This window comes from Sinocyclocheilus rhinocerous, unplaced genomic scaffold, assembly GCF_001515625.1.
Source record: "Sinocyclocheilus rhinocerous isolate Xijiao unplaced genomic scaffold, SAMN03320098_v1.1 scaffold536, whole genome shotgun sequence".
In the NCBI taxonomy this organism is placed as follows: Eukaryota; Metazoa; Chordata; class Actinopteri; order Cypriniformes; family Cyprinidae; genus Sinocyclocheilus; species Sinocyclocheilus rhinocerous.
The window spans coordinates 69,857-78,636 of NW_015647453.1; positions in this window are offsets into that span (position 1 = coordinate 69,857).

The window sequence follows — 8,780 nt, forward strand, 5'->3', positions numbered from 1 at the left end:
TCCGCCACACCTCGTTCTCGCTCCGAGTGGGTCTCCGGCATGGGAGGTGGACGCACTAACAAGGAGGCTAAAGATTGCAGCCACTAGTGCGTCTCTTGAGATCAGGGGAGTGAGGTTTACCTGCACAGCACCTACTCACTGGCCTCCGTTACACTCTCCCCCTAAACCTCACTCCCATCCGGGTCACGGCACCAATGTAACGGGTCTCGAACCCGGATCTCCGGCATGGGAGGCGGACGCACTAACAAGGAGGTTAAAGATTGCAGCCACTAGTGCGTCTCTTGAGATCAGGGGAGTGAGGTTTACCTGCACAGCACCTACTCACTGGCCTCCGTTACACTCTCCCCCTAAACCTCACTCCCATCCGGGTCACGGCACCAATGTAACGGGTCTCGAACCCGGATCTCCGGCATGGGAGGCGGACGCACTAACAAGGAGGTTAAAGATTGCAGCCACTAGTGCGTCTCTTGAGATCAGGGGAGTGAGGTTTACCTGCACAGCACCTACTCGTTGGCCTCCGTTACACTCTGCCCCCTACACCTCACTCCCATCCGGGTCACGGCACCAATGTACCGGGTCTCGAACCCGGGTCTCCGGCATGAAACGGACGCACTAACAAGGAGGCTAAAGATTGCAGCCACTAGTGCGTCTCTTGAGATCAGGGGAGTGAGGTTTACCTGCACAGCGCCTACTCGCTGGCCTCCGTTACACTCTGCCCCCTACACCTCACTCCCATCCGGGTCACGGCACCAATGTACCGGGTCTCGAACCCGGGTCTCCGGCGTGGGAGGCGGACGCACTAAAAAGGAAGCTAAAGTTACACAGGCAATACATTAAAGACATTAAATAGATAGATACATTTAGATAAAAAACATTATCTAAAGTTTTCACAGTGAATATTCAAAACTATTAGATTCAACTCAAAGATGGAGTTTCTCCCCAAAGAACAATGTCACAAAGTTTTATTCCTGTATATAATTTTTGCTGCATGATATAAATGTTATCATTGTGCTTTCTTATTGGTTTCATATTATGTTCAATTGTTTCATATTATGTTCAGTATGTTTAATAAGCAGGATTGTAAGAATATTAAAACCTTACAGATATCCATCCCTACTTGTAATTCAGTAGGAGAGAGAGATCCATCTAATTAGTTTTTACTTTTACTTAGCTTGTTTTTGTTTTTACTGATTAAATGCTGATTAAATGTAATTATTGATTAAAGGTTACCTTTTTTATTAATACATTGTTATCTTTACTTTTTATATTTTATCAACAACTTTTATTGTCTGCTGATTGATCTGGAAAAAGTAATTTTATAAAGTAAATATCTAATATAAATAAAATATACATTTTAATAAAATATCTAAAAGCTATGAAATACCTGTATCATAATTGCTTTTTGGGCTTTTAAATTTCTCAATAAAGCTTTTATTTGCCTAATAAACTATATTTTAATCCACACATGACTGAGATTGAATGAGTTTGTCTACATTAGAAACCCCCTTTGTCAAAAAATCCTAAAGGATTCCAATAAGAAAATTGTACAGGATATTGGAATTTCTATCATATTTTGGAACCGTTACTATAGGATTCTGATAGGAATAGTCTCATAGGACAAGACATAAATATCCTGTAGGATCATTCCTATAGGATTTTAATGGGATCCAATTGGGTGACTGTTCATGTCTATATGGGAATACTTTTTTTTATTCTAAAGGTGCACTTTTCCACTGTATTTGTTTTACTAACAAATAGTACTTGCAGTTTGCTTAAACTCACCCTGATGTAGACATTGTTCATTGTATGTTGCACAACCTGCAGTAACATTGTAAACAACATAGGAGGTGATTTGTGCAGCACACAGCATTAGTGCAAAAATTTCCAAGGCACTGATAATGGATTGATGACACACACACACACACAGTATGTAGCACTTGCGTCCTCCAATGCAAATATCCACTGGAGCAGTTCTAGACTCGAAAGGAGTGGGGAGGAAGATATAAAATTTCATGCAATAAATGTAAAGTTCAGTTTGTGTGTAATGTAAAAAGAGAGAAAGAAAAAAACAGATCCAGTTAAATTAAGGGAAAACTGGGAAAAACTATGAAAAATGTTGTATCCAATATATTTCAAAGCAGTCACTAATGCTCTGTCAGTTGACCATATGCACGATTACCTCCTGGGTTTGTCAAAATAGAGCTGTGCTAAGTGATTCAGACTAAATTCAGAGTAGCAAAACTACAACAGTAACAAGTTTGTGTTGACTTAATATATTTAGCAGCTTTTACAGTTAAAGAGAAAACTTAAAAAATGCAGGTACTAAATTAAATCTAAAAATATTTAATTGATATATCATTATTAATGAACTTATTTAATTTGTAGTTTATTAGTTAAGTATTTAAATAATTCTCCCTTATATGCTGTTGGTGTCGGGGCATATTTATTTACATCACATTACATTTACATTTAGTCATTTAGCAGACACTTTTATCCAAAACGACTTACAAATGAGGACAATGGAAGCAATCAAAATCAACAAAAGAGCAATGATATACAAGTGCTATAACAAGTCTCAGTTATGTATAATATTATACATAATAATCATTATGTATAATATCTGTAAACATTTTAAAGAATAGAGAGTGCTAGAGTTAGAGGGTCAAATAAAGATGGAAAAGATGTGTCCAGGAGGGAACATTTCATTTAAAAGTCAGTGAAAGTGATTTTGTGCCTCTTTGAGATGGCACAATCAAGCGAAGTTCACTTGCAGAACGCAAGCTTCTAGAGGGCACATAAGTCTGAAGTAATGAATTTAGGTAAAGGGGTGCAGAGCCAGTGTTGGTTGTTACGTTCCGTGAGTGCTGCATTTATTTTTTTTTCTTTTCTCATTCTTTCATTGCAGCCCTGCTGTCTCTTGCTCCCTGTCTTTCATTCACAGGTCCTTGCTGATTGGACGATATACCTGTCAAGCATCATTAGGGCGTCTTCCTTCATGGACCAATCCGGTGCCTCCCTGCTGGTTTTAAAATCCTTCCGGTGCGCTCTGGGAGGAGTGTCATTGTGTGTGGGCTCTGGGTTTGTTGTTTTGTCTGAGCTGTGTTTTTTGAGCTATGTGCTCTTGGTGATTGTTTTTTTTTTTATTTGTGCAAACTTAACACTTCTACTACCATGTCACTGTTCAAACGAGTTTACGGTTCCTTATGGGGAAAAGGGACAGGTAAGCAAGTCGCGACATACATTCTGCCCGTAGTTTGTCAGTGTTAAATACACTAGGTAATGAGTGTGTGCCATCCTCTGTATTTGTTTGGTTTTCTTACTTAGTGTAGCATAATTATGGCGTCGAATACACCAAAGATTTCAGTTTCTTTTCTACATTTTCTTTTCTTGTTAGGTAGGTTAGTGGGTTCCTCTTTTTCCTCTTTAGCTAGGTTGGGGAGTTTGGTTTTGTTTATTTCTTTGTTTTGGCACCGCTCTAGTTCCATTTCTTCTAATTTAAATGGTATAATTTTCTTTATCAGTCTTTATTTCTTTTTCCTTGTGCATTGTAAATAGCTCACACACTCTGCTTTGTGGCTCTGGATTCTGGTTAATAAATGAATTAATGCTATTCTAAAGGTTTCCTTGGTTCATTCTACTTATCCTTTTTACCCAGTACTAGACAACAAATGTAAGTGTTGTGCTCTATTCCCTAGATCCTTTTAAGGGTCGTAACATTTAATGGGGGCTCGTCCGGGATCTATTTTTCTTATTATATCCCGGTATGTTGATTATTGCTGGGGTGGATGGTAGAATGACCTTGGATTTAGTAATTCGTTGGCATTGCTTTTGGGTCGTGGCTGGTTATTCGTGTCTCTGTGGTTAGTTTTTATTACTATCATAGTTAGGATGGCTGATTTTGATTTAGGAACGTTCGTTAATGCACCGTCTGTTGAACAGCTTAATAAATGCTGAAAAGACGATCTAATGCATATTGCTACCCATTATCAAATTTTGGTTACGAAGCAACAGCTTAAAAGAGAGATAAAGAGTGCTGTCTTACAAAGGTTGGGGGAATTAGGTGTACTCGTGCTGCCTGCAGTAACCGAGAATGTGTACACGCCGTTGTTGGGTGAGGAGGAGCAGAGTAGGGCTGCTGAGGTGGAGGGTTCTGAAGCTGCCCTGCCACCCTTTGAACCTTTTTCTCCGGTCTATTTTGGGTCTGGAGGTGATGCATGGCTTAAAGTCCATTTGGCGCGAGTCCAAATGGAAGCGCACGAAAAGGCAGAAGAACGTCGGGCTGAGATGAGTTTAAGACTCGAAGTTTGCAGGCTAGAAATTGAAGCGGATAAGCAGATTAAGCTGCGTGAGTTTGAACTGAATGCCGCCAAGAATGCACCTGTCCCTGCAGTGTCATCTGCACAGACCGCTGATGCTTCGGTGGTGGTTGTGTCTGCGGGAACCACCTTTGATGTGAGTAAGCATATCTCTCTCGTACCGCAATTTAGAGAATCCAAAGTCGACTCATATTTTAGGCAAGGCAAGTTTATTTATATAGCACATTTCATACACAAAGGTAATTCAAAGTGCTTTACATAAAAGAAATGAAAAAATAATAAAACAAATAATCACAACAATAAAACAAGGAATTTAAAACTTTGAAAATGATTTCAAATTTAGTGTGTTTGAACGTATTGCCTCCACGCTTAATTGGTCTAGAGAAGTATGGCCTTTGTTGCTGCAGTGCAAATTAACAGGCAAAGCTCAGGAGGTTTGTGCTAGTCTGTCTTTAGAAGACCGTTAAAATTACGATAAGGTGAAAACTGCAATTTTGTGTGCGTATGAATTAGTGCCAGAAGCCTATAGACAGCAATTTAGAAATCACAAAAAAACTTCTAGTCAGACGTTTGTTGAATTTGCCAGAGAAAAGGGCATTTTATTTGACAAGTGGTGCACGTCGAGTAAAATCACAGATTTTAAGGCACTGCGGGAGTTAATTCTTTTGGAGGAATTCAAAAGCTGTATACCTGAGCGTATTGTTGTTTATCTAAATGAACAGAAGGTGGCTTCTTAGTCGCAAGCTTCTGTTTGTGCAGATGAGTTTGCATTGATGCATAAAAATGTGTTTATTCCCGCCCGTTCTGATAAATCTGTGCCTGTTTCACTGAGCACAACCAGCCAATCGCGACCTAAACCCAATGCTTTGAAGTCAAAAGAGGACAGAGAATGCTTTTATTGTCATAAGCCGGGCCATTTAATTGCTGACTGTCTTGCGTTGAAGTGAAAACAGCCGAGTTCTGCACCTAAGAGTGTTGGATTTGTGAAAACTTTTGATACTGTTGAAGTTGGGGTTTGTGATAAGCCAGAGTCTAGTTATGCACCTTTTATGAAGGAAGGGTTCATTTCTGTTACTGGGGATCCTGCAGAGCAGGTGAAGATTAAAATTATTTGTGACACTGGCACAACACAATCTTTTGTGGTTGCGGGAGTTCTGCCATTTTCTGAAAAGACTTCCTGTTGCAGTAGTGTGTTGGTACAGGGCATTGAGATGGGCATGATCAAGGTACCCTTGCATAAGATATATTTGCAGTCGGAATTGTGTACGGGATTTGTGCAGGTAGCTGTTCGTGAATGTTTGCCCGTGAGAGGAGTGGAGTTTATTCTTGGTAATGATTTGGCTGGTGAGAAGGTGTTTCCTGTGTTAGAGGTTATCGACAATCCCTTATTGTCGGATCAGTCTGATGAGTTGGCAGAGACACATCCTTAAGTTTTTCCTGTCTGTGCTGTATACGCGGGCTCAAGCACGTAAAAAGGATGATTTCAATATTGCGCCTATGTTTGCTCACGATGTTCCGTTATCTGATGAGTGTAGAGTTGAGCAATCGCCTCCTGATGATTTAAGCTGTTTGAAGCTACCTGTGACACGTGAGAAAATTGTTATTGCTCAAAAGGAAGATTTGACTCTGAAAAAGTGTCTTCTTGCTGCTGTTTCCTTAGAGGAAGCTAAAAAAAGCAAATGTGCTTATTTTATTGAGAACGGTTTGGTGATGCGTAGTTGGTGTTCTGATGTTGCAGACTATTCTGAATGGAGTGTTGTGTATCAGGTCGTTATTCCTTCATGTTGTCGATGACAAGTTTTGTCATTAGCTCATGATCACGATCTATCAGGACATTTAGGAATCAGGAAAACATATAGTCGGATTTTGAGACACTTGGTTTGGCCTCGTTTGAAAGCTGATGTTGCTCACTTTTGTCGCACTTGTCACACCTGCCAAATTATTGGTAAACCAAACCAGGTTATTCCTTGTGCCCCGCTCGTTCCCATTCCTGTTATCGGAGAACCATTTGAACATGTCATTGTGGACTGTGTTGGACCTTTGCCAAAAACGATAACCGGCAATCAATTTTTGTTGACTATAATGTGTGGGGCTACGCGCTTTCCTGAGGTGAATCCTTTAAGGAAAATCACAGCGCCTATTATTGTTAAAGCACTTGTGAAGTTTTTTTTCTGTGTTCGGATTACCAAAGATTGTACAAACCAATCAAGGTACGAATTTTCTATCAAAAATATTTTCACAAGTGTTGTCAAGTTTGAATATTTCTCACAGAGTCGCCAGCGCATATCATCCCGAAAGCCAGGGCGCTCTTGAGCGTTTTCATCAAACGCTTAAAGCGATGCTCAGGAAATATTGCATGGACACTGGTAAGGACTTGGATGAGGGAGTACCATTCTTGTTGTTTGCAGCTAGAGAGGCTGTACAGGAGAGTCTGGGATTTAGTCCCGCCGAATTGGTACTTGGGCATGCTGTCAGAGGTCCTTTGAAAATGCTTAAAGAGAATATACTGAGCTTCGATTACAATTCTAAAATAAATGTGCTCGATTAGTTGTAAAATTTCGGGAATGACTGCATAAAGCCTGTTCTATGGCAAGAGACTCATTGGCCGCTGCTCAGGAAAACATGAAATGCCACTTTGACCGTAAGGCTGTTCAGCGCTGTTTTCAAGTGGGTGATCAGGTGTTAGTGTTGCTGCCTATTGTCGGCTTTGCTTATCAGCACGATTTTCTGGTCCTTACATAGTGTTAAAAAAATTGAGTGACACCGATTATGTGGTTAGTACCCCAGACAGAAGGAGAAAATCTTGTGTATGTCATGTTAATATGCTAAAAGCATATTATCACAGAGAATTCCCGCGAACAGATGTGTCTGTTACAGATGAGGTTACAGCTGCTGCACCTATTTCTGTTCCTGTGGCCTGTGTTACTCATGACACGGATGCGGAGGATGGGGTATCATTTCGATATACGCACCAGCAATCTGTGAGGTTAAAGAACTCAGAAATATTAAGTGATTTAACTTCGTTATTTGTCTCACTTATCTGAACTACAAATGTGTGATATTAAGCAGCTGATTAATGCCATCCCTTCGCTCTTTAATGATGTACCTTCTCGTACTACAGTTTTAAAGCATGATATTGATGTTGGTGGTGCTGCTCCAATCAAGCAGCATGCTTATCATGTGAATGCCTCGAAAAGAGCGATGATGAGAGCTGAAGTTGACTACTTGCTTGAGAATGGGCTCGCTAAATCCAGCAGTAGTCCTTGGAGCAGTCTGTTAGTCCCGAAGAGTGATGGCACTATGAGATTCTGTACAGACTACCGGAAGATAATTGCGGTTACCGTCCCCGATTGTTTTCCGCTGCCACGAATGGAGGACTGTGTCGACAATCTTGGGTCTGCCCGTTACGTTAGCAAATTGGATTTGCTTAAAGGATACTGGCAAGTACCTCTTACTAATTATGGCGTCGAATACGCCAAAGATTTTGGTTTCTTTTCTAAATTTTCTGTTCTTGTTAGTTAGGTTAGTGGGTTCCTCTTTTTCCTCTTTAGCTAGGTTGGGGAGTTTGGTTTTGTCAAACCCAGAGTCTCCACATCAGTAGGAAGCGATAAAACAAGCATCTTCCATCCGAAGACTTGTGTTGCATTTCAGGGCAAAGCAAAAAAACATTGTTGAACAATAATATAAAATGTGGGAAACTGTAAATTGATAAACTGTTCGGCGTGATGACGTTTAATGTCTCCAACAGCGCCTGTAGTCCCATTTAGCTACTTGTTAGCAACAGTCTTTTTCAAGAAACGTAACAGTTTAAAAAAATCACGAGAGGGGTGTAACTGGTGTGTTTTATGTTGTAGAATAAAACGTGAAAGCATCTTGAGCTTGTGTGAACCACGGACCTTATTTTAGGGGATTTAACCAAACTCCCATTCAAAAAACACACTGACTCTGGGACGATGGAACCGGAAGTGCTAAAATGCTAACTCGCTTCTGGGGTTTTGCCTACAAAGTGACATCATAGTTCCACCACTCTACAGGGAGATGAGAGGGTCTGTATTACTTACTATTGGAGAAAGCGTAATGGTCAACTTGGATCACGTGTGCCTTAATAACCAATCACATTACAGCCTTGACGTCATTGAACTTCAGTCAGAGTTGTGCGACACTCAATAGCAACGCCGTTTATGGATCCCATAGGAATGAATGAGAGTGCCGTAAGCTGTATCCCACCTGTCGTAAAAAGTCAGTGACTTCTCTTATAAAACAGCATTTTTTCGTGGTAAACTCTAAAAATAGTTAAATCCAAAGGTATTGTTTAGTGTAAAACATGTTGAAGATTAGCCAACAGGCTGGCGATTCAATAAATGATGAGCTGTTTCCTCTAAAAAGCGGTTTATTCAGCGTAGTGAAGCCCCCCCCCCATTGACATCCATTCAAAAAAAAAAAAAAGGCCTCTGGTCTCCTTTC